Consider the following 26,034-nt stretch of genomic DNA (forward strand, 5'->3'; position numbering starts at 1 on the left):
ATTAGATGGACCAGCCCAGTGTTGCTGGCTGAGCTGATGTGCAGAGAGAGAGAGCGAGAGAGAGCGCGTGTCCCGGCTGGATGTGAGTATTCTTGGTGACCTTGGAGTTGGGGCCCCACCCAAGGAGCTGGCTTCCTGGCCTTGTGCTCACCCAGCAGAGCCTACAGGCAGGGCTTCCCTAATCCTTCATCCGCCACTGCTAACCGGGGACGGCAGCCTCAAGTGAGTCACGCACCTGGGTCTGGGCCCGCCTTCTGCCTCCTTCCTGTTCCTTCCTCGCTTCCTGAGCTCCCTGAGAAGCCAGCAGGAAACATGCTCTCGGCGGCCCCAACCTCCCCCTCGGCCTCTTTTCGCCTCCTAGACCACTGTCCCTGCAGTTCCTCAGGTAAGAGGTTGGTGGCCTGTGGGACAGGGTCAGGTTTGGCTACTTTGTCTGGCTGCTCTGCATAATCCTTGAGGGGGGTCAGGCTCCGGAGGGGTCCGCCCAGCTGGGTTATGTCAGACTCCCCCCCACCCCCCGCCGTCAGCACCCCTCATGGACACACAACCCCCTTTATCACTCACAGACACAGCACACATCCTTTCACCCCTCATAGACATTTAACACACACAATCACCAACAGACGTGGCATTCCCTCACACACTTCACAGAAAACACACCCTCATCACCCGCAGACACCGTTCATGGCCCCTCACAAATACACGTCATACAACAGACCCTTGACATCCACTGACCCCACCCACTACACACAATACACACAGTCACAATTGACACAATAGTCCCTTGTAGGATGTATGTTGTAACTCACAGGATGAAATACACATCCTTATAGACATACAACATGTACAATAACACTGACGCACAGAACACATGAACCCTTGCAGGACACAAGAAGCCCAGACTTGAAAGACCCTCCACTCACTCACGGCAAACAAACCTCTCCACACACACACGCACACACACACACACACCCATGCGGTCACACATACATATCATAGAAACTCCTCACACCCCGAAACAGGTCCCCAAGATCCTTGGGTGGTACTGCTCAGCTGGGGCAGGGGCTGGGGCCCAGCCAGCAGCATTATCCCCACTTCTCACCTCCCCCGCGTTGGACCCTGTTTGTGTACTGGGGGGCAGCCAGGAGCAGAGCTGGGGGTCTGGGTCACATCATGGAGCATGATGCAAGGGGCCGCCTTTCCCAGCGGTCTGAGTGCAGCTTCCTGATGGCCCTGGGACTCCACACAAGCTGATGATAAAAAAAAAAACAGCTAGCATTTATCACATGCCTACTGTGAGTCAGACATACCGCTCACTGATTTTGCAAGTATTATTCTTATTTAATTATGTGATACCTTTATGAAGTAGATAGATACCATTATCCTCATTTTGCAGCTATGTTTCGATATAGGCTCAGAGAGGTTAAGAAACTTCCCCGATATGCCACAGCTAGGAGGCAGCAGCGGGATTTAGACATAAGTAAGTCTGACCTCAGACTCCACTTCTTTTTTCTTTTAAAATTAATTAATTATTGCTGTGTTGGATCGTTGTTGCTGCGCGCAGACTTTCTCTAGTTACGGCCAGTTACTCTTTGTTGGGGTGTGTGGGCTTCTCATTGCGGGGCTTCTCTTGTTGCAGCACACGGGCTCTAGGCGCACGGACTTCGGTAGTTGTGGCACATGGGCTCAGTAGTTGTGGCTCACAGGCTCTAGAGCGCAGGCTCAGTAGTTGTGGTGCACGGGCTTAGTTGCTCTGCGGTTCCCGGACCAGGGCTTGAATCCATGTCCCCTGCACTGGCAAGCGGATTCTTTTTTTTTTTCTCCATTTGTTTATTTTTGTTTTTATTTCCTTTACTCTAGGAGGTAGATCAAAAAGATCTTGCTGTGATTTATGTCAAAGAGTGTTCTTCCTATGTTTTCCTCTAAGAGTTTTATAGTGTCCGGTCTTACATTTAGGTCTCAAATCCATTTTGAGTTTATTTTTGTGTATGGTGTTAGGGAGTGTTCTAATTTCATTCTTTTACATGTAGCTGTCCAGTTTTCCCAGCACCACTTATTGAAGAGACTGTCTTTTCTCCATTGTATATCCTTGCCTCCTTTGTCATAGATTAGTTGACCATAGGTGTGTGGGTTTATCTCTGGGCTTTCTATCCTGTTCCCTTGATCTATATTTCTGTTTTTGTGCCAGTACCATATTGTCTTGATTACTGTAGCTTTGTACTATAGTCTGAAGTCAGGGAGTCTGATTCCTCCAGCTCCTTTCTTTTCCCTCAATATCGCCTTGGCTATTTGGGGTCTTTTATGTCTCCATACAAATTTTAAGATTTTTTTGTTCTAGTTCTGTAAAATATGCAATTGGTAATTTGATAGGGATTGCACTGAATCTGTATATTGCTTTGGGTAGTATAGTCATTTTCACAATGTTGATTCTTCCAATCCAAGATGTCTCTCCATCTGTTTGTATCATCTTTAATTTCTTTCATCAGTGTCTTGTAGTTTTCTGCATACAGGTCTTTTGTCTCCCTAGGTAGGTTTATTCCTAGGTATTTTATTCTTTTTTTTTTTTTTTTTGCTGTGGGTTTGTCATATATGGCCTTTATTATGTTGAAGTAGGTTCCCCCTATGCCCACTTTCTGGAGAGTTTTTATCATAAATGGGTGTTGAATTTTGTCAAAAGCTTTTTCTGCATCTAGTGAGATGATCATATGGTTTTTATTCTTCAATTTGTTAATATGGTGTATCACATTGATTGATTTGCATATATTGAAGAATCCTTGCATCCCTGGGATAAATTCCATTTGATCATGGTGTATGATCCTTTTAATGTGTTGTTGGATTCTGTTTGCTAGTATTTTGTTGAGGATTTTTGCATCTATATTCATCAGTGAGATTGGTCTGCAATTTTCTTCTTTTGTAGTATCTTTGACTGGTTTTCCTTCCTTGTCTCTTGTAACATTCTTTATTTTAAAGTCTATTATATCTGATATGAGTATTGCTACTCCAGCTTTCTTTTGATTTCCATTTGCATGGAATATCTTTTTCCATCCCCTCACTTTCAGTCTGTAAGTGTCCTAGGTCTGTAGTGGGTCTCTTGTAGACATACCCATACATATATATGCGTCCTGTTTTTGTATCCATTCAGCAAGCCCATGTCTTTTGGTTGAAGCATTTAATCCATTCACGTTTAAGGTATTATTGATATGTATGTTCCTATTATCATTTTCTTAATTGTTTTGGGTTTGTTTTTGTAGGTCCTTTTCTTCTCTTGTGTTTCTCACTTAGAGAAGTTCCTTTAGCATTTGTTGTAGAGCTGGTTTGGTGGTGCTGAATTCTCTTAGCTTTTGCTTATCTGTAAAGTTTTTGATTTCTCCATTGAATCTGAATTAGATCCTTGTTGGGTAGAGTAATCTTGGTTGTAGGTTCTTTCCTTTCATCACTTTAAATATATTATGCCACTCCCTTTTGGCTTGTAGCGATTTTGCTGAGAAATCAGCTGTTAACCTTATGGGAGTTCCCTTGTATGTTAGTTGTCATTTTTCCCTTGCTGTTTTCAATAATTTTTTTGTCTTTAATTTTTGTCAATTTGATTACTATGTGTCTCGGCATGTTTCTCTTTGAGTTTATCCTGCCTGGGACTCTCTGCGCTTCCTGGACTTGGGTGGCTATTTCCTTTCCCATGTTAGGGAAGTTTTTGACTATAATCTCTTCCAATATTTTCTCGGGTCTTTTCTCTCTCTCTTCTCCTTCTGGGACCCCTATAATGCGAATATTGTTGTGTTTAATGTTGTCCCAAAAGTCTCTTAGGCTGTCTTCATTTCTTTTCATTCTTTTTTCTTTATTCTGTTCCGCGGCATTGAATTCCACCATTCTGTCTTCCAGGTCCCTTATCCGTTCTTCTGCCTCAGTTATTCTACTATTGATTCCTTCTAGTGTATTTTTCATTTCAGTTATTGTATTGTTCATCTCTGTTTGTTTGTTCTTTAATTCTTCTGGGTGTTTTTTCTTTAATTCTTCTAGGTCTTTGTTAAACGTTTCTTGCATCTTCTTGATCTTTGCCTGCATTATTTTTCCGAGGTCCTGTATCACCTTCACTATCATTATTCTGAATTTTTTTCTGGAAGGTTGCCTATCTCCACTTCATTTAGTTGTTTTTCTGGGGTTTTATCTTGTTCCTTCATCTGGTACATAGCCCTCTGTCTTTTCATCTTGTCTATCTTTCTGTGAATGTGGTTTTTGTTCCACAAGCTGCAGGATTGTAGTTCTTCTTGCTTCTGCTGTCTGCCCTCTGGGGCAGGCAGATTCTTAACTGCTGCGCCACCAGGGAAGTCCCTCCACTTCTTTATTATTTATTAAAAATAAAAAAAGTTTTTTTTAAAGAGGTAACAAATGAGCAAGTCAAAAGTTCAGTAGATAGAAAAGGACACACAGTGAAAAGACTCCCTCTGATCCTTGTTCTCAAAACACCCAATTTTGCTGTCTGGGGGAAACCCCCCGAGTTACCCCTTGGAGACCTCTCTTTTTTTTTGCTGCCCTTGTGGCTTGTAGGATGTTTTTCCCCCGACCAGGGATTGTACGCATGTTCCTGGGGCCCCAGCCATGAAAGTGTGGAGTCCTAACCACTGGACTGCCAGGGAATTCCTGACCTCTCTTTTAACAACAGTTACAGGGCAGTCTAGCAGTAAGAGTTCCAAGTGCAGTGCCCAGACTCTGGGGGCTTCCTATGTCCTCCCCCTCCTCTATCTGCTGGGGTGAGGAGTGGGGCCAGAAGGTCTAAGGCTCCTTCCAACCTAAGACCTAAGTCCACTCCTGCCCTAAATCCTCAGGGAGACCCTTGCCTTTGATTCTGCTGGACCTGGATCTTCTCCCCCTTATCTCACCCCTGGGGGCCCTGCCACACCCCTGAGTCTTCCTTTCAGGATCCAGTGCAGGATGAGGTGACCCCTCTTACAAGCTGGTGGAGGGGAGCAGTTCTCACTGCTGTCAAAGGTGTGCCCAGTCTGAAGAGGGGGAGCAGGTGGGACTCAGCCCTGACCAGAGGAGGGAGAGGATGAGGGAGAAGAAGGGGGAGAGGAGGGAGGAGAATGAGGACTAGCTGCCTGGCACTGTCCTTTACAGACGTAATGCCATGATGAGGTTGGCGGTGTCATTCCTGCTTTACAAATGAAGAATCTGAGGCTCAGGGGGCCCAGTGGTTAAGAGGCAGAGTTTGAGGGAGGATGAGTAAATGAGAAAGAGAGAGAGAGAGTCAGAGAGAGAAACTGAGGTTATGATGAGGAGGAGTAAGAGGATTCAGGGCTGCCAAGCATCAGGGCTGGCCATCCCCGAGAGGGCTCTCATAGTGAACCTGCTGCCCAAGTGACTTATGGGTTCTGAGGCCTCTGGTTTTGTAGTAATCCCCCTCCTCCAGTGATTCTTTCTCTCTTCTGTTCATTTGCACTATTTGTCTATCTTTGTGCTTTTTTTCTGTCCGTGTGTGCATGGCTGACTTGCAGAATCTTAGTTCCCTGAGCAGGGATTGAACCTGGGCCCTCCGCAGTGAAAGTGCAGACTCCTAACCACCGGATCGCCAGGGAATTCCCCATCCTATCTTAATTACTTCAACTTTATAGTGAATCTTGATATACAATGTGGCATTTTCTTGGCTTATTCTCCAAATTATCTAGGCAAATCTCAGACTTAGGTTATATATATAAATACGTATTACAAATTCCTGTGCACCTACTGCTGAGTTAACTAGAATATTACAGATATAATAGGAATCTCCTGTGTATCCTCACTAAATCTGCTCCCTCCCTCTCTCCCCAGAGGTAATCATAACCTGAATATTTCTTTATATGTTGATGCATATGTAGTGTGTCCACTAATAATAATAATGTTTAAAGTCTTAGGAAATAGTATCATGCTGTATGCATCCTTCTGCAACTTGCTTTTCTAGTTAAGCATTATGTTTGTTGTCCAGGTTATTACATGTAGCTCTGTTCATTTTTACATATGTATAGGATTACATTGAGAAACATACAAATATTAATATTTCCAGTATGTAACTAGGAATAATGTGCATTTTCAACTTTATTATGAAATTAATTTCCAAAATGGTGGTGCCATTTGTAGTTTCTTTTTATCAGTGTAATGAGGGTTTCTTTTTTTTTTTTTTTTTGCGGTACGCTGGCCTCTCACTGTTGTGGTCTCTCCCGTTGCGGAGCACAGGCTCCGGACGCGCAGGCTCAGTGGCCATGGCTCACGGGCCCAGCCGCTCTGCGGCATGTGGGATCTTCCCGGACCGGGGCACGAAACCGTGTCCCCTGCATCAGCAGGCGGACTCTCAACCACTGCGCCACCAGGGAAGCCCAGGGTTTCTATTTTTTTTTTACATCCTTCCCAATACTTGGAATTGGCAGACTTTCATTTTTTCCAATCTGGTGGTTGGTTGTTTTAATTTGAACTCCTGATTTTTTGAAATGTTAACCATATTTTTATGGTTTCTTAGCCTTCAGACTTTTTCTTCTGTAAATTGCCTACTTCTTCTTTTACCCATTTTTCTATTGGGCTTGTCTTGTTTTTGATTTTTAGAAATTTATATTATGTTATGCCTGAAAATTCTTTGATATATATGATACAAATATCTTCTCCTGGTCTGTGACTTGTCTCTTTACTATTTTTATAGTATCTTTTGATATACACAGTTTTAAACTTTATATGGTCATATTTATCAAAGTTTTCTTTGTTATTTATAATTTCTATGTCTTAATTTAAGAAAATTTCCCAGACCCTTAGCTCATATTGTCCCCTATTTTCTCCCAAAGCTTTTTCTATTTTGCTTTTCATAGTTAGGTCTTTATGCCAGTTGGAATTTAATTCTGGATATAGTGCAAGGTAGGAATCTAATTTTATTATTTTTTTCCCCTAATGGATAGCCAATGATTTGCATCAATATCTACTCTTCTTTTATTGATCTGTAATGGCAACTCTGTCATATGTATCAAGGTTCCATATGTGTGATCTCTATTTGTGATCTCTCTTTCTGGGATCTCTATTCTATTCCTTTGGTCTATCTGCTTGTCCCTTTGTTAGTACTTAATACTACCCTGTCTTACTACTATAACTTTATAATAAGACTTGATACATCATAGGGGAAATTCTATCATGTGTCCTTATTGTTTGCATGTTCTCATTGTACTTCAGAAATTTCTTGGCTCTTTGCTTTTTCACTTGGAGTTTTAGGATCAGCTTGTAAAGTTCCTTGCAGAACTCTACTGGGATTTTTTTTTTTTGAGTGCTTTACATATGCTATTTTTTCCCCAGCTTTATTGAGGTATAATTGACAAATGCAATTGTAAGATATTTAAGGTGTACATCATAGTAAACCCTAACCCTAACCCTAACATTGTAAAAGGATTCCCACCATCTAGTTAATTAACATCTATCGGGATTTTGATTGAACTGGCACTGAATTTATTGATTAAATCGGGAAGAACTTCCATCTTTATGATACTGACAGTCCCATGCATGAATATTTTACACCTATCCATCCATCTAGTTCTTATTCAATAATTTTATAAGTTCCTCCATCAAGACCTTACACGTATCTTTGGCCAAGACAGTTTTCTTGGTATCATAAATTGTGTCTTGAAAATGACATTTTCTGTTTATTGCTTGTTTATAGGAACATGATTGATTTCGTTTGTTTGTTTGTTTGGCTGTGCCGTGCAGCTTGTGGAATTGAACCCGGGCTATGGCAGTGAAAACACCGAGTCCTAACCACTGGACTGCTAGGGAATTCCTGGAACATGATTGATTTTTATTATTGATTTTATATCCAGAAATCTTGCTGAAGTCTTTTGTTGATTCTAATAATTTGTCCATGGAATTGCTTTAATTTTTCTGTAAATCATATTGCATGTGAAAATGACAGTTTTGCTTTTCCTTTCCAATCTTCATAACTTTTTAAAAAATCAATTAATTTTTTTGGCTGTGTCAGGTCTTAGTTGCGGCAAGCGGCTCATTGTGGCACGAGGAATATTTTCGTTGGGGCGCTCGGGCTCTTCGTTGTGGCGCTTGGGCTTCTCTCTAGTTGTGGCACGCGGGCTCCAGGGCACGTGGGCTCTGTAGTTTGCTGCACATGGGCTCTCTAGTTGAGGCGTGAGAGCTCAGTAGTTGTGGCACGCGGGCTTAGTTGCCCTGCGGCATGTGGGATCTTAGTTCCCCGAGCAGGGATTGAACCAGTGTCCCCTGCATTGGAAGGTGGATTCTTTACCACTGGACCACCAGGGAAGTCCCAAGGCCACTCTTTAAATAAGCAACCCCTTATTTTCCTGATGATAAGATTCCCAAAATATATTTTTTAGGCTGCATGTCTTGTGGGATTTTAGTTCCCCGACCAGGGACTGAATCCGGGTCCTCGGCAGTGAGAACTTGGAGTCCTAACCACTGGCCTGCAGGGAATTCCGTCAAAAGGTTTTTTTAGGCCTACTTGAATATATAAACTCTTTAGAATGTAGATGATATAATCCTGAGTTTCTCAACCTCAGCACTATTAACATGTTGAGCCAAAGAAATGTTTTTGTTGTAGGGACTGTTCTGTACATTGTAGGTTGGTTGGCAGCCTTGCTGGTCTCTACCCACTAGATGTCAGCAGCACCCCAGTCCCCTCCTCCCCTGCCACTTGTGACAACCAAAAATGCGTCCAGACATTGACAAATGTCCTTGGAGGGCAAAGTAGCCCCTGGTGAGAATGACTGCTAGAGTCAAATGCCTGCTTATAATATTTAATTCATCCTTTTAAAAAATTATTTTATTTTATTTTTTAAATTGAAGTATAGTTGATTTACAATGTTGTGTTAGCTTCAGGTGTGCAGCAAAGTGATTCAGTTTAATTTATTCTTTTGGTTACTGACATAATCATTTTGGACAATAATTTACTATTTTATTATTTTGAGAGTGCTTCTTTACACTCTCAAGTTTCATGAGACTAATTTATTCACACTCAGTTTGTACATCATTGAAGTCAACATCTTTATTGTTATTCTTTTCTTTCATTTAACAGAATTTTCCAGGTTACAATGTTTTTACTTCCATTTATGTTGTATGAGATACAGCACCTAACATCCTAATGAGACGCTATCATAAGAAAAGTCCATCCCAAGACACAATTATTCATTATATAGCATTGAGACAATTTTCTTTTTCACTGTTGTTCTCACCTCTAAAATCTAAACAAGCGTTGAATTATTTTAAAGAACAAACAACAAAGAAACACTTTTCTTATAAAAAATTACAAATACATACAAGAGTGCACTTAATGGTATAATGGATCCCTACATACCATCAGCCAACTTCAACAATTATCAACCCATTTTTTTCAGTTGAGGTACGTCCCATTTTATTTTGAAGCAAATCCCAAATACATAATTTCATCGGTAAATATTTCATATGTTTCTCTAAAGGATAAGAATTCTTTTTAACATAACTGTGAAGTCATTAACCTAACCATCAACATTAATTCCTTAATATAATTGAATATCTGATGTGTTCAAATTTCTGATTGTCTCATAAGTTTCTCTTTCTTTGCCTCTCTCTCTCTCTCACTCTCTGTCTAGTTTGTTTGAATCAGAATCCCAAAAAGGCTCACACACAGCAATTTGGCTGCTATGCCTCTTAATTCTCATAATTTATAGGTTCCTCCATCATCTTTTTTCTCCCTTATAATTTATTTGTTGAAGAAACCAGGTTGCTTGTTCTGTGCGTTCACTGCTGTCTGAATTTGCTGAGGGTAACCTATGATCTGTTCCTCTTCTCTATTTCCTGTAAACTGGTGGTTGAACTTGCTGATTCTGTTTCTTTTTCCTTGGCAAGACTATTTCATAGGTAGTGTTGTGAATTGAGCACGCACAAACACAACTTTATTAGAAAAGTTTCCAAACACACAAGAAGAGAGGGAAGAGTATAATAAATCCCTGTGCGCCTGTATTAGTTTCCTACAGCTGCTGTAACAAATGACTGCAAGCTTGGCAGCTTAAAACAACACACATTTATTCTCTTACAATTCTGGAGGCCAGAACTCCAAAATCAGTTTCTTTTTTTTTTCTTTTTGGCGTTCTCTCCAGAGGCTCTAGAGCGGAGGCCATTCCTTGTCTCTTCCAGCTTCTGGTAGCTGCTGGTGTTCCTGGCTAGTGGCCATATCACTCTGCCTCTGTGGCCACATTGCCTTCTTTTCTGTCTGTATCAAGTTTTCCTCTCTTACTCAGGTGCTGGTGATTGCATTAAGGCTCAGTTGGATAATCTGGGATAATCTCCTCATTTCAAGAGCAGTAATTCAATTGTACATGCAAAATCTTTGCCACATAAGGTAACATGTACAGGTTCCAGAGATTAGGACCTGATATTTCTGAGGACCATTATTCAGCCTACAAAATACCCATTCTCTAGATTCAATATTTTGTCTCTCTCTCTCTTTTTCTTTCCTTCGTTCCTTTCATCCTTCCCTTCCCTCCCCTCCCCTCCTCTCTCTCTCTCCCCTTATTTTACTGTAATATTTTAAACCATTTCCCTGTAATTTCATCCCTAAATATTTCCATATATATGAACATTTTCTTATATAACCACACCACCATTATGCTCTAATAAAATTTTTTAAATCCCTTAGAACCATCTAAAATCCTGCCCATATGAAATTCTCCCTGATTTTCTCAAATGTGTCTGTCCTGGATATCTTCTGTTTTCCCCTCCAGATCCACTCTCCACCCATCTCCACCCAACTCTGTGCCCCCAGAGGCTGATCTGTATGGACAACATTATCCATCTCCTTTGCTTCTGGTTGGGCTCAGCCAATGGGAGGCACTGGTAAGAAACCAGAGGGTGGAAGAAGAGAGAGATTTGGGTATTTATGTCCTGGTTCCCCCTCTGCCTGGTCATTGACGACCAGCTACAACAGCCTACACAAGGTCACAACTCGTGTCAGGCAGCCTTTTCCAAATAGCTACCCTCTTTGTCTTCCAGCAACTGCCCCCTCTCCTCAGCCCTTCAGATGAAAAGGGCATCCCACTCTTGGCAGCCTTGGACGACTACACTATTCCTTTTGGTTCTCTAGACCTGCCTGCATCTCTTTAAGTAATCCCTTCCTCCTCAGATTGCCCACGTTGAGTGTGCCATCTCTTTCCAGGACCCTAACTGATACATGTATCTTTTTACAGTTGACTTGACTGATACGGGTTCCAAACAAGACCCACAGGTTGCATTTGATTTTTTTTTTTTTTTTGTCTGCGCTGCACGGCATGCAGGATCTTAGTTCCCTGACCAGGGATGGAACCCGTGTCCCCTGAGGTGGAAGAATGGTCTTAACCACTGGATCGCCAGGGAAGTCCCTGCATTTGATTTTTATATCTCTTAAGTCTCTTTTAATCTAGGGATTCCTAGATTAAAAGCCCTCTCGCCATTCCTCCCCCCGCCGTGGTTGTCGAAGGAACCGGGTCAGTTCTCCTGTAGATTGTCCTGGTCTCACATTCTGGATTTGGCAGATTGCTTCTCTGAAATGCCCTTTAATTTGTTCCTTTGTTGCCTGTATTTCCTACAAACTGAAGTTTGGATCTAAAGGCTTTATTAGATTCAGATTTGGATATATTTTGAAGTAGAACTGACAGAATTGGTAACAGAATGACGTGGGTGTGAGAGAGAGGAGTCAACCTCGGTTTCCTCATCTGTAAAATGCGGATAATAACCTCTGCCTACCTGCCCTGATTATTGATAATCTCAAAGAGTGCTGAACTGCGATTGCTCCGTGCACATACATGAGGGACTATTGAAAACCAGGCGTGAGCCTGGAGTTGAGCCAGGTGTCCTTCAGTCTGTGGTCAAGGTTGATCCTGGAGGTCCCTCTGTGCCTCTGGAACGTGGTGGCTGGGGGATGGCTGAGAAGGAGAAGCCAGTTTGGGAGAAGAGGATCTGAGTTGGGGAGCAGAGCTAGGGCCTCAGCTCTGGTGGATAGTTTGTGTGAAGGTTGAACGTGATGAACAGACCACCACGTTCTCTCCTGTCTCAGGTGCTCAAGGCTCAAAATGCCTCCAAGGGAGATGAGAAGGGATGACCAAACTGGGCCTTTTCAAAGTCCCTCTCAGGAGGCCTGGGCCACATCTTAGGATCTGAGGAGAGTGTGTGAATGAGCACGAGGAAGGAGGTGACGCTGGGCAGTTGTGAGTGAGGGCATGACAGATGTGACACCTGAGCTTGTGAGTGTGCAGGTGAGTAGGGAGATGTAATTATGACTGGGTATCTCTGCATGATGGTGTGTACTGAGTGTACGTGAGCGTGCAAGGGTTGTGTGCTTAGGTGGTTTGAGTGTGTCCACCTGTGTGTGATGGGGGTGCAGCTGGGGGAGGGGGCAGATTTTGGCTCTAGTTCTTCACATGTTAAAGGTGGTTTGTCCTTTGAGGTCCATTTTTGGCTTTGATAAGGAGCAGCAGTGGGGTCCCAAAGAGCAGGAGGGGGCCAGTCCAGACACCCAGGGCAGAGCTGAGGCCGGACCCTGCATGGGGCGTCAGGAGCCCGTACTACCACCTCTGCTTTGCACCTGCCCGGCTGTGGGACCCCGGTCCTGTCTAGACCTGTCTCCCGCCCTGTGTGGGAGGCTTTTGGGTTGGCTCTCAGCTGAGGGGCTTGCTTCCTTAGACAGTGTCCTCTGCAGTGCCCGGTGCCTGCGGGGCTCAATAAACGTTTATTGGTTAAATGAATGCGTGGATAAATAGACTGGAAACTGAGGCAGGGACCTTGGGCCCATCTCTCACCTCTGTTCACACAAAAAGCCTCCACCACCGGAATTTCACAGACACACACGCATGCACACTCACACGCACGCACGCACACTCACACACACACTCACACACACATGCTCACACACATGCACACACACACGCACGCACGCTCACACACATGCACACTCACACACGCACAGGCTCACTGACAGACTCACCTGCGTTCACCTGCTCAGTTGCCCACACCTACTCACCCTCACCTATTCCCTCCAACTCACTCGCTGCCAAACTCCTGCCCCGGGTCTTGAGAGCCCTCCTCCCCGGCAATCCCAGCCCCGCAGGGCTCTGTCCCCATCGGTTCCTTGGCCTTGGTGCTCCTTGGTCGCCAGGGGAGCCCAGCCGGGCCATGGCACTGACCACAGCAGCTGTCCCGAGTTCCTCCCTTCTCCTCATCCTCTTTATACTCCAGCTGCCTCTCCCTTTCCTCCTTCTCTCCCTTTCTTTTGTCTTTTCTCTCATGCTCATGCACGCACGCGCACACACACACACACACACACACACACACACACACACACACACAGGCGCTCTTACTGTCTCATCTTTTTCTCTGTAACTCCCTTGGTTTTTGTCCTCAAATCTCATTCCTCTCATGCTCTCTCTCTGTGTTTACGTTTGTCTCTCTGTGTGTGCCTGTCTCCTCCATCTCTCCTTTCCCCTGACTCTCTCTCTTATTCTGTTTTCTCGCTCACGTCTCCTCTCCCCTCTCCCTCATACTTGTGCTGTCTCGAATGCACGCTCTCACCCCTCTTGCTCTCTCCCTGTCTGCTTCTTCTCTGCCTCCTCCCCAGCTCCCGGCTCGGTGGCCGCTGCCCACACCCCACCCTGCCCCTTTCTCTGCGAGAAACCTCCGAGCAGTGCCCAGGGCCTCGGTGACCCAACTCTGAGGTTTCTGTGGAGGGGCCCTGGGGTCATGACGTTTCCTCCTGTGGGTGACTTGGCAGGGATGTGCTCTGTTTCCTCACTTCTGCGATTCCAGACAGCACAGAGGCCGGGGCTGCAGACAGATACTCAGATCTGACAGAGGCGGCCGCTGCCCCGGGACAGGTAAGAGGCGTCCCAGGCCTGGCCGGGCCAGGAGGAGGTGTGTTACAATGTCCTCAGGAGACCAAGGTCATGGCCCCTAGACTGTGTCTAAGCAAACAAGTGCTTCTGTTTTGGGGTTTATTTTTAATTTTTAAAATTAATTAATTAATTCATTTTTGGCTGCGTTGGGTCTTCCTTACTGCGCAAGGCTTTCTCTAGTTGCGGTGAGCGGGGGCTACTCTTTGTTGCAGCCCACAGGCTCCTCACTGCGGTGGCTTCTCTTGTTGTGGAGCTTGGACTCTAGGCGCGTGGGTTTCAGTAGTTGTGGCACGCGGGCTCAGTAGCTGTGGCTCGCAGGCTCTAGAGCTCAGGCTCAGTAGTCGTGGCGCTCGGGCTTAGTTGCTCTGCGGCAACTGGGATCTTCCCGGACCAGGGCTTGAACCCTTGTCCCCTGCATTGACAGGCAGATTCTTAGCCACTGCACCACCAGGGAAGTCCCAGTGTTTCTGCTTTTAAGGGAATGTTTTGGCATCTTCTTCAGGCCCAGAGGCTCTTGCTTAAAAAGAATTCCTCATGACCAAACTTTCCCAGGGAATTTACTTCCCTCTTTGGTTCTCTAAGGCCAAGGCAGTGCTGAAGTGACCTCAGAGACCTCACTTGGAAGTGGTGAAGGTGATGAGAGGGGGCTACCTAGATCTCAGGGGCTGGAAGCCATCTGCTTTACTAGCTGTGTGGCCTTGACCATGTCACATCCCCGCTCTGTGCCTCCGTTTCCCAAATTGTCAAATAAGGATAACGCTGTCTCCCCAGCCTGAAGATCAGGAGAGGTAAAGGGTCTGGTACGGCGCTGCGTACTTAGGAATTCACTAGTTGCTGGGTTTTTCCAGGGGGATGATGAAGAGGATAACCAGGTTGCTGGTACAAAGTGCCTGGCTCACAACCTGCTTCCCCAGCAGGTTCCAGGGGGTAGGGACAGAGCACAGGCTGGTAGCCCCTGTCCTTCACTGGCAGGTCCAGATGTGGGTGTGGTGAATGGAGGCTGCTGCCCAGACACTTGCTCATCTGTAGAGAATGAGGGGACCAGCGGAGTCTCTCCCCAAGCATTCAGGAAGTTCTGATTTAGCTCTTGACTGAATACACAGCTGTGTTCCAGGTGCTTAGAGTGTGTGTGTGTGTGTGCGTGTGTGTGTGTGTGTGAATGAGATGGTGGTGGGGGAGACTATGTGGGGGGAAGACCACCACTCGGCAGCCCCTCCCCCCTTCTTAATTCTACAGGAGGGGACCTTCAGGGTCTAAGTTTGGAGCTGAGCTCAGCTGGCTGATGGGAGAAGCATGTCAAAAATTTCTGCAGATCTCTTCAGTTTATAAAGTCCGTTTCAATTCCCCAAATGCCTTACTCTTGACCAAACCCTTTACCACACCCAACCATCTTCCTTTTCGCAATAGTGTTTGAGGTTTGGTTGGGGAGGGGTGTGTGCAGATGAAGATCCCAAGGCTTAGAACTGGGGAGAGACTCACTCTAGGTGGTGGGTGAGATCAGAGCCCAGATCCTCTGATCGTAATTCCTGATCGTAATTCGTATTTCTCTTCAGCCACCCTTGGTTGCTGCTTCCAAAGGAGGAGATATGTGGCTGCTTTGGTACATTGCTGATTTGTTTGCTCATTCATTCATTCATTCAACAAACATTTTCTGAGGGGGAGGGAGGAGCTCACAGTTTTTGATCAATAACCTCGTGCATCAGTTGCTTCATTTTGCAGTTATAACTTACCCTATGAGGAAGGTTCTATTATCACCATTTTGCAAATGAAGAAAGAGAGGCTTCAAGGGCTGAAGATCAGCTAGGAAAGAGCAGAGCCAGGTGCAGATCTGAGTCTGTGTGACCGCAGGGCCTGTGTCCTGCAACCTACATTTTCCCTTGGGCCAGCCCCTGAAGATGTCAGAATGATTCCTGGTATAACAGAGGTGTGCCCTTGCTGGGGAAACCCAGAGGAAGAAGCACCTCCTTGGGTGCTTCCTCTTCCCTGCCCTGGCTGACTTCCAGGAGGCAAGAAGTGGGGGAGGGTGACTCACAGACAGATACTACCTGGGTATCTTGGACCCAGAAGGAGAGACTCAGGCCAGGCTCAGGGTCCCCAACTCCACAGGGATGTCCTAGATCAGATGAGCAGAGACTGAGTCTCATCAATATAATATATAAACCTGGGATCAGGTGGGCCCCAAGTGAGAAAGAAAGTTGGGAAACTCTGATGCCCAGGCCATCCCCCATCTCTGGGGCCCTAGACCCTGTCCCTGACCTCTTCCCGGACAATGAGCTCCATTCATCCACCAATAAATGTACCTAGCGTGGTGCTAGCCTCCTTGTACTGGAAACCATGTAGAGCCTAGTGCAGAATTCCCCAGAGGTCAGGAAACTTGCTCCCTTTATTTGCCCCTCAAATCCTTCTGTTTCCTGGACAAATGGTAGTGAAACCACTCCATGAGGGGAATTTTTAGAGGATATGACCAGAAGCACAGAGGCATGGCCAAGCCAGGGCACAAATGTCAAGCATCAGGGGAGGCCAGAATAGGAGGTAACTCACTTATTGAGCATGTTAGAAGTTTACCTGCTTTCAACCTCAAAGCTATACTGTGAGGTCAATGTTCATATCATTTCTGTTTTATTGATGTGAAAACTAGGACTCACAGAAGGGAAATGATTAAACTATGGTGTTTTAAACCTTTATTTTATTTATTTATTTATTTATACTTTTTGGCCGCCGTATGGCATGCAGGATCCTAGTTCCCCGAGGTTTGAACCCGTGCCCCCTGCAGTGGAAGCACAGAGTCCCAACCACTGGACCGTCAGGGAAGTCCCTGAACTATGGTGTGTTATTGGTCCCAGGGAATCTAAGGGCTGGGAGTGGCTGAAGCTGGTGTGAGAGGTTTGGAAGTGAAGGATGAGGGACAATGTGACTCTGTGTGTATGTGTGTGTGTGTGTGTGCGCGTGTGCGTGTGTGTGTGTGTGTAATGCCTGAGGACCTGTACCCAGGGAGTTCCCAGCCCAGAACGGAAAGAGAAATCAACAGCCATTATAATGCAGTGTGATTTGTTACGGGAACCAAAGGTGACGCCTCTAACCCTTTCTGGGGCAGAGAAGTAAGACTAACAGTAGCTAGCATTCACTGAGCTCTTATTATAGATCAGGCATTTTCCATTTAATCCTTACAAAAATGCTATGATGTGGTGTTAGGATTCTTTTTTTTAAACAGATGAATGAACAGAGGCTTATGGAGGTGAAATTGTCTTGGGCGAGAATCGGCTGATAGCATTTTGCCAACTGTCTCTAGCTGCCATAAAAAGATGTGACTGGTTCCCAGAAGTTTTCAGGGTTAATGATATATCTGGAAGCTTGATATAGGTGGCTTCAAGCTGGGGTAAACTTGGGATGAGCTAGATGTGAACGGTTGCAATGACAGTGGTGCTATTTTGAGAAACGTTTGATCTGATCTAATCAGCTGATTGTCTGGATTCCCTGTAGATACAGCTTTTTAGAGCTGTTGCTCATGAATACCTGAAATTGTGTTACATTATTCATTGAATCTTCGCACCATGCTGGGAGCTATGTGCTTGAAATATTATCAACTCCATTTACGGGGGAAGGACCTGAGGCTCAGAGAAGGATAAGCTTGACCATGGTCGTGAAGCCAGGACAGAGACAGGATTTGAACGGAGGTTTGTCTGACGCCAGAGTCTGTGATCTTAACCACTGTCCTTTCCCAAATACTTTATATCCTTTATCTTGCTGGGTGCTCACAAAAAGCTCTATAGGGTAGATGTGTTATTGTCCTCATTTTATAGATGAGACCCAAAGAGGGGAAGCAGTTTTACCAAATGTCACACAACTATTAAAAAAAAAAGCTGAGCCATATGATTCCGAGTTAAAATTATACAATGTATTTTCAAATCTGCCATCTCTGAGACCCGTTAAAAATTGTTTTTATTGTGGTAAAAAACATGTAAGAGGGATTCGCCCTCTTAACAATTTTAAAGTATTGTTAACTATATGCACATGTTATACCACAGATCTCTGGAACTTTTTCATCTTGCATGACTGAATCTCTGTACACATTGAACATCAACTCCCTGTTTCTCCCTCCCTCCAGCCCCTGGCAACCACCGTTCTATTTTCTGTTTCTGTGAGTTTGATTACTTTAGAAACCTCATATAAGTAGAATCATTCAGGATTTGTCTTTTTGTGATTGTTTTATTCCACTTATTAATATCCTCAAGTTTCATCCATGTTGTAGCATAGGACAGGATTTCCTTCCTTTTTAAGGCTGCATAGTATTCCATTATACCACATTTTGTTTATCCATTCATCTGTTGATGGACATTTAGGTTGCTTCTATCTCCTGGCTATTGTAACTAGTGCTGCTGTGAACCTGGGTATACAAATACTTCTTCAAGATCCTGTTTTCACTTTTTTTTGGGAAATATACCCAGAAGTGAGATTTCTGGATCATTTGGGAGTTCTATTTTTAATTTTTTGTGGAACCTCCCCACTGTTTTCCATAGTGGCTGCATCATTTTATATTCCCACCGACAGTGAGTGCATAAGTGTTCCAATTTCTCCACATCCTCACTAACACTTGTTATTTTCTACTTTTATGATTGAGGCCATCCTAATGGGTGATATCTTATTGTGGTTTTGATTTGCATTTCCCTGATGATTAGTGATGTTGAGCATCTTTTCATATGCTTTTTTTCCCCCCTGCCTCTTGGCAATTAAAAAAAAATTTAGTTTATTGAAGTATAGTTGATTTATAATGTTGTGTTGATTTCTGCTCTATAGCACAGTGATTTAGTTATACATATATATATATATATATATACATTATTTTCCATATTATTTTCCATTATAGTTTATCACAGGATATTGAATATAGTTCCCTGTGCTATATAGTAGGACCTTGTTGTTTATCCATTCTATATATAATAGTTTGCATCTGCTAATCCCAAACTCGCAATCCATCCCTCCCCATCTTTTCATATGCTTGTTGGCCGTTTGTATATCTTTGGAGAAATGTTTCTTCAAGTCCTTTGCCCATTTTAAAATTTTTTTGTTGTTATTGAGTTGTAAGAGTTCTTTATATATTCTGAATATTAATCCCTTATATTATTTGCAAATATTTTCTACAGTTTGGTAGGTTGGCTTTTACTCTGTTGATTGTTTCCTTTACTACACAGAAGTTTTTATGTTTGATATAGTTCCAAATGTCTATTTTTCCTTTTGTCACCTGTGCTTTTGGTATCATACCCAAGTAATCATTGCCAATTCCAATGTCATGATGATTTCCCTCTAGGTTTTCCTCTAGGAATCTTATAGTTTCCAGTCTTATGTTTAGGTCTTTAATCCATTTTGAGTTAATTTTTGTATGTGGTTTAAGATAAGGGTCCATCTTCATGCTTTTGCATGTGGATATTCAGTTTTCCAAATACCATTTGTTGAAGAGACTATCCTTTCCTCATTGTGTAGTCTTGGCACCTTTGTCAAAGATCATTTGACCATATATGTAGGGATTCATTTCTGGGCTCTCTATTGTGTTCCGTTGGTCTTCATGTCTGTTTTTATGTCAATACCACACTCTTTTGATTATTGTACTTTGTAATATGTTTTGAAATCATTAAGTGTGAGGCCTCCAGCTTTGTTTTTCTTTCTCAAGGTTGTTTTGACTCCTGGGGGTACTTTGAGATTCCTTATGAATTTTAGGATTATTTTTTCTATTTCTACAAAAAATGCCATTGGGATTTTAATAGGGTGTTGAATCTGTAGATCACTTTAGGTAGTATGGACATTTTAGCAATATTAAATCTTCCAATCCATGACCGCAGGATGTCTTTCCATTTATTTGTGTCTTCTTTAATTCCTTTCAGCAATATTTTGCAGTTTTCAGTGTACAACTTTTTTGCCTCCTTGGTTAAGTTTATTCCTAAGTATTTTATTCTTTTTGATGGTATCATAAATGGGATTACTTTCTTAATTTCCTTTTCTCTTAGGCTCATTTTTAAATCCTCATTTTACCAGTGAAGAGACAGAGACACAGAGTCATGGGGTGAGTTTAATGTTTGAACCAGGATTTGATTCCAGCTTCAACGCTGCCTGGCAGGAGTTAGATGAATGCAGAGCAGTCCCTCCCCTGCCTTTGCCCTGTTCAATTCCCCACTTTGGGGAGCAAAGGTAAAAGCAGGGCCCCAGGTCGAAGGCAACTCTTCCCGGGGCCTTGCAGCCTCTGAAGCGCCTGTTCTCAGGCAATAGGACAGGTCTGTGAGTGGATGAGTTGGCCAAGGAGTCGTTTGCTTCCACCAGGGGCCACAGCTCGGCCTGGGAGAGACAGGATGGGCCTTGGAGTTCAAAATCTCACTGGCCACTTCCCAGCTATGTGACTGTGGACAAGTCTGTTTCCTTCTCTGACATCATTTTTTTGCTGGAAAAATGGGCATTTTGTAAAACTCACCTTGCAAGGCTGATTTGAGGAGGAAATACGATCATGGGTAAGAGGTGTCTGTTCATTTAATCAGTGAATGATGCCCAGTGCCCTGAGCTTAGGTGGGCTGGCTCTGGCTCCCCTCCAGTCATGCCCTCCCCCACAGAGCTCGGAGTCCTTGGATCCCGGAGGGAGCGCCCACTTGGAGCCAGTGCCCCTCCCATGCTCCCAGGCTTGCCAGGCTGCGAGGAGCTGCTGATTCATGGAATGTGCATGAAGTTAGATATGACTGATTTATAGCTTATAAATATTTAGACATTTGTACTCTTGACCCCAAATGGCCCCACAAATGTTAGGGGCCAGTCTGACTGGTAAACCCAACGTCCCAACCCACAGTCCACACTGGGGAAGTAATCAGCACGTAATTCCTTCTGCCCAGATCTCAGTGGTCCCTCTGACTGTCCAGCTGAGGATGGGAGCCCTTTCTCTAGGTCCCCTAAGGGGCTGGGATTGTTTGCAGACAGTATGGGAATGGCAGTCAGTGGGGGTTGGGACTGAATACTCTGCAGGGCAGAGGGTGGGAGATACAGGTGGTAGAATTCTTCTTGTCTCCATAAATATTTATGCCCCCCTAGCCCACCCCCCAGCTAAATGCTGGGCCTGGGCCTGCTGCCCGGCCTTGATCCATCAGGGAGCCCTGCCCACGTGTTAAGTTGAGTGGTCTGAGTCTCCTCGTCCTTCTCCCTCCGAATGCTCCTTCCCTTCCTGAGGCGTTGAAAGCTTTGTTGGCATTAGCCCAACACCCTGTCCAGAGCTGGCAGGAAAGCCAGTATGTGGGTTAGAGTCCCTGGGGTCACTGGTGATCCACAGTCCCCTCCCCTGGCTCCAAGTGACTGGGCCAGTAGTGAGAGGAAGTCCTGGCCATTTGTGGCTACTTTGCATGCTTATCTTTGGAAACATTGTTTGGCTTATAAGATTTTGCAGATGAAGAAACTGAGGCTCAGAGAGGTGAAGTCACTTGCCCAAGGTCACACAGCAAGTAAATGGCAGAGCCAGTTAAGAAGCCAGGTCTTTCTGACTCCAGAGGCCTTTTCCCTACCCTGCCTTTTCCCCCCAGAGAGACTGGACACCTTTCCTTCATACTAGTTTCCTCTGAATAATTGTCAGGGCTTGGTCATTCATTCATTCAGTCTTTAATGTCTGACACTGAAGATAAAGAGATAAAAATGATCTAGTCTCTGCCCTCAAGAAGCTCTCAGCCTGGCGAGGAAGGGCACAGAAATCAATATTTACAACATACAGTGTCAGATGCTATGCTGAGGAATGTGCCCAGTACCATGGCAACCCAGAGAAGGAGGCAACTCATTCTGCCTGGGGCAAAGGGAGAAGGCGTCCCGGGGGAAGCACTCTTTAGATTAGGTCTTCAAAGATGAGTAAGATTTTGCTAGGTAAAGCAATAGGCAAAAGGCATTCTCAGTAGGGGCCACGGCATGTGCAAAGGCACAGAGGTTTGAGGAGAAATAGTTTTTAGAGAAGCAGCAAGAAGTTCATTGTGGCTGGAGTAGAGGGTGAGTGGTAGTAGAGGCTGGTGGGAGATGAGATGGGGAAGGAGCTTGCACTTGGTCCTGGGCAATGGGGAGCCATGGAAGGTGTTAGGACAGGCAAGTATGTGGCTGACAGCGTGTGGAGGCACAGCACTGCTCAACATTCAGTGTGCGCGTCAATCACCGGGGAATCTTGTTAAAATACAGATGCTGAAACAGCAGGCCTGAGGTAGAGTCAGGTTCTACATTTCTAACAAGCTCACAGGTGGTGTTGCTGCTGCTGGTGCAAGGACCACACTTTGAGTAAATGAGGTTGTAGAGGGCTCACTCTGCCTTGCCTGGAGGCTGCTCTGGGGAGCAGGCAGCCACTGGTGCTCTTTTGTCACTGGAGAGATCAGGCCTCTACCATCTTCTTGGGTCAGCCCTCTTGCAGCCCTCACAAAAGAGTCAATCTTGCTAGTTGCTAGATATTTGTTCACTAGACAAATGTTTGTTAAGCTCCTACTCTGGCCAAGCTTGTGCTGGGTGCTGGGGATGGAGAGAGGAATTGGAAATGCTACTTTCTGGTCCACGTCACCACCATCTCTTGCCTCTGACATAGTCTCTCTGCTTCCACTCTTGTCCCCTACCCTCTATTCTCTGCCCAGCAGCTGGAGAGAGAGATCCTGCTGCTCATGTGCTTGACATAGTCCAGGCCCTCTGATGTTTATAGAATAAAACCCAAACTCCTTACCATGGCGTAGGAGTGATTTGGGGTCTGTTGCCCTCAGATCTCATCTTACTCTTCCCATTTCTCTGGGGACAGTGACCTTTCAGTTCCCTGAATGTGACACATTTATTTTTAGCTCAGAATATGATGAACTTATTCCCACTGCAGGCCCTTTGCACGTGACACCCTGTGCCTGGAATATGCTTCTTCTAGATTTTCTCTTGACTCGTTCCTTTTCACGTTTTAGATTTTAGCCAGGGGAAGACACAGGTTTTGTAGGACTCTGAAGCTTATACAATATGTGGGCCCCTCTTTAAGAGACACAAAATTATAAATATACAATTAGGAACAAGGCCTAGGAAGGGGTCTTAAAGCTTAATTCCTTGGCTTCATGGTATATCTGCCTCTAGTTTCATTTATATGTCACCTCCTCTGAGAAGCCTTCCCTGGTCACTCTATTTTAAGTAGCCCTCTATCCAATCTTCATCATGTCACTATTTTTATTTCTTTTATTGAATTCATCACAATTTGAAATTACCTTGTTCATTTATCTCTGTACTTATTTTTGTCTGTTTTCCATGACTAGAGTATAAGCTCCTCAAGGGCCAGAATCTTGCCTGTTTTATTCCCACAGTGTCCCCAACACAGTGCTGGGCAGTCAGCAGGATGTCAGGTGAATGAATGGACATGGGCTCATTCCTCAAGAAGCTAAGGCCTAGTGGCAGAAGGACACACACAGGCAATTTCAGTGAGCTTTGGGAGCCCAGGGGATGGGCACTTAACCGGGTCTTGGGGGAGAGGCAGGATGTGAAAGAGTCGGAGAGGCTTAGGAAAAACTACCTGGAGGAAAGGAGGCCTGAACAGCTTTAAAGGATGATCAGTAGTCAGCTGGGCAGAGAGAGGGAGGGGAGCATGAATGAAGGCGTGGATGTATGAGCCCCCAGACCCAGAGGAGACTAGGCTGGTTACATCTTGGGTGATTTCAAGGGTTCTATTGGTGCAAAGGGATTATGTTTGGGATGAAGGCCAAGGGAGTGGGAGTCACCTGGGGACCTGTGACTGGAGAGAAGGCAGCAGAAGTAGGAAGGGCCTGGGTGGTGGGTATTGGAGGCGCCAAGGACGAGGCTACTGGCAAAGGCAGGGGTTCCGCCCAAGACGTCCACACTGATTCTGGTCCTGTATCTGGAAGGAAAAGGCCTACCTCTGCTGGGCCTCCTGTGAGGGCCGTGTGGACTGGGGAGGCTCTGGGTTCGGAAGGACCTGAGTACACATTGTCTCAGGTTGGGTTCCTGCTTCTCATTTGAGATTAGCACACTGGCATGTTTTTCCTGGAATATTTTAAAGCAAAACTGAGATACTGTGTAATCCTACCTATAAATTCCTCAATATGTGTGTATAATAGATAAGGAATTAAAAATCTAAAAGTATATAACCAATATATCACGATCACAGCCTCACAAAATTAGCATCAATTTCTTTTCTTTTTTTTCTGGCTGTGCCTTGCAGCTTGCGGGATCTTTGTTCCCCGACCAGTGCTGAGTCCTAACCACTGGACTGCCAGGGAATTCCCAGCATCGATTTCTTAATTCCATCTAATACTTTGTGTTTGAGTTCTCCCAGCTGTCTAACAAATATATATATATATATATATTTTACAGTTAGTTTGTTTAAATCAAGATACATACAAGGTCCACACACAGCCTTTATTTGCTTAACTCAGCTTCTCAAACGAGAATTTGACATTCCACTTCCTTGCCTCTCATTCACTCCTGAACGCATACTTAGGAAACTACTGTCCGTCTGATCAGGGAGATAGATTTCTGAGTGGCCCTGTGCAATGTTTGCTTTCCTGTCTTCATTGTGCTGGATCTCGCTGAGGCTTTTCACACCATTGGCCACTTGCTGCCACACTCTTGAAACTTTCTTCTGTTGGGTCTTGCGTGGTGGTCCCCTGGTCCTCCTCCTTCATCTTGACCATCCTGTTCCTACCTTCAATGAACATGGTGGTACATGACTCTTTTTGAATTATGGTTTTCTCAGGGTATATGTCCAGTAGTAGGATTGCTGGGTTGTATGGTAGTTCTATTTTTAGATTTTTAAGGAACCTCCATACTGTTCTCCATAGTGGCTGTATCAATTTACATTCCCACCAACAGTGGAAGAGGGTTCTCTTTTCTCCACACCCTCTCCAGCATTTATTGTTTGTAGATTTTTTGATGATGGTCATTCTGACCGGTGTGAGGTGATACCTCATTGTGTTTTGGTTTGCATTTCTCTAATGATTAGTGATGTTGAGCATTCTTTCATGTGTTTGTTGGCAATCTGTATATCTTCTTTGGAGAAATGTCTATTTAGGTCTTCTGCCCATTTTTGGATTGGATTGTTTGTTTTTTTGATACTGAGCTGCATGAGCTGCCTATAAATTTTGGAGATTAATCCTTTGTCAGTTGCTTCATTTGCAAATATTTTCTCCCATTCTGAGGGTTGTCTTTTCATCTTGCTTATGGTTTCCTTTGCTGTGCAAAAGTTTTGAAGTTTCATTAGGTCCCGTTTGTTTATTTTTGTTTTTATTTTCATTTCTCAAGGAGGTGGGTCAAAAAGGATCTTGCTGTGATTTATGTCATAGAGTGTTCTGCCTATGTTTTCCTCTAAGAGTTTTATAGTGTCTGGCCTTACATTTAGGTCTTTAATCCATTTTGAGTTTATTTTTGTGTATGGTGTTAGGGAGTGTTCTAATTTCATTCTTTTACATGCAGCTGTCCAGTTTTCCCAGCACCACTTATTGAAGAGGCTGTCTTTTCTCCATTGTATATTCTTGCCTCCTTTAACAAAAATAAGGTGGCCATATGTGCGTGGGCTTATCTCTGGGCTTTCTATCCTGTTCCATTGATCTATATTTCTGTTTTTGTGCCAGTACCATATTGTCTTGATTACTGTAGCTTCGTAGTATAGTCTGAAGTCAGGGAGCCTGATTCCTCCAGCTCCGTTTTTCTTTCTCAAGATTGTTTTGGCTATTCGGGGTCTTTTGTGTTTCCATACAAATTGTGAAATTTTTTGTTCTATTTCTGTGAAAAATGCCATTGGTAGTTTGTTAGGGATTGAATTGAATCTGTAGATTGCTTTGGGGAGTATAGTCATTTTCATAATGTTGATTCTTCCAAGAATCCAAGAACATGGTATATCTCTCCATCTGTTTGTATCATCTTTAATTTCTTTCATCAGTGTCTTATAGTTTTCTGCATACAGGTCTTTTGTCTCCTTAGGTAGGTTTATTCCTTGGTATTTTATTCTTTTTGTTGCAGTGGTAAATGAAAGTGTTTCCTTAATTTCTCTTTCAGATTTTTCATCATTAGTGTATAGGAATGCAAGAGATTTCTGTGCATTAATTTTGTATCTGGCTACTTTACCAAATTCATTGATAAGCTCTAGTAGTTTTCTGGTGGCATCTTTAAGAGTCTCTATGTATTGTGTCATGTCATCTGCAAACAG

At 44.1% G+C, this 26,034-nt stretch overlaps 1 protein-coding gene across 1 annotated transcript in view; it reads left to right on the forward strand.

Annotated features, from left to right (window-relative positions):
* Positions 1–306: 306 nt before the first annotated feature.
* Positions 307–26,034, forward strand: part of PTAFR (platelet activating factor receptor) — a gene marked incomplete at its 3' end in the record, with an annotated part of 34,193 nt that continues 8,465 nt past the window's right edge. The window contains exon 1 of the mRNA XM_082679505.1: positions 307–385. The remainder of the gene's footprint in view (positions 386–26,034) is intronic.

Source organism: Grampus griseus (genome assembly GCF_964374135.1).
Source record: "Grampus griseus genome assembly, chromosome: 1".
NCBI lineage: Eukaryota > Metazoa > Chordata > Mammalia > Artiodactyla > Delphinidae > Grampus > Grampus griseus.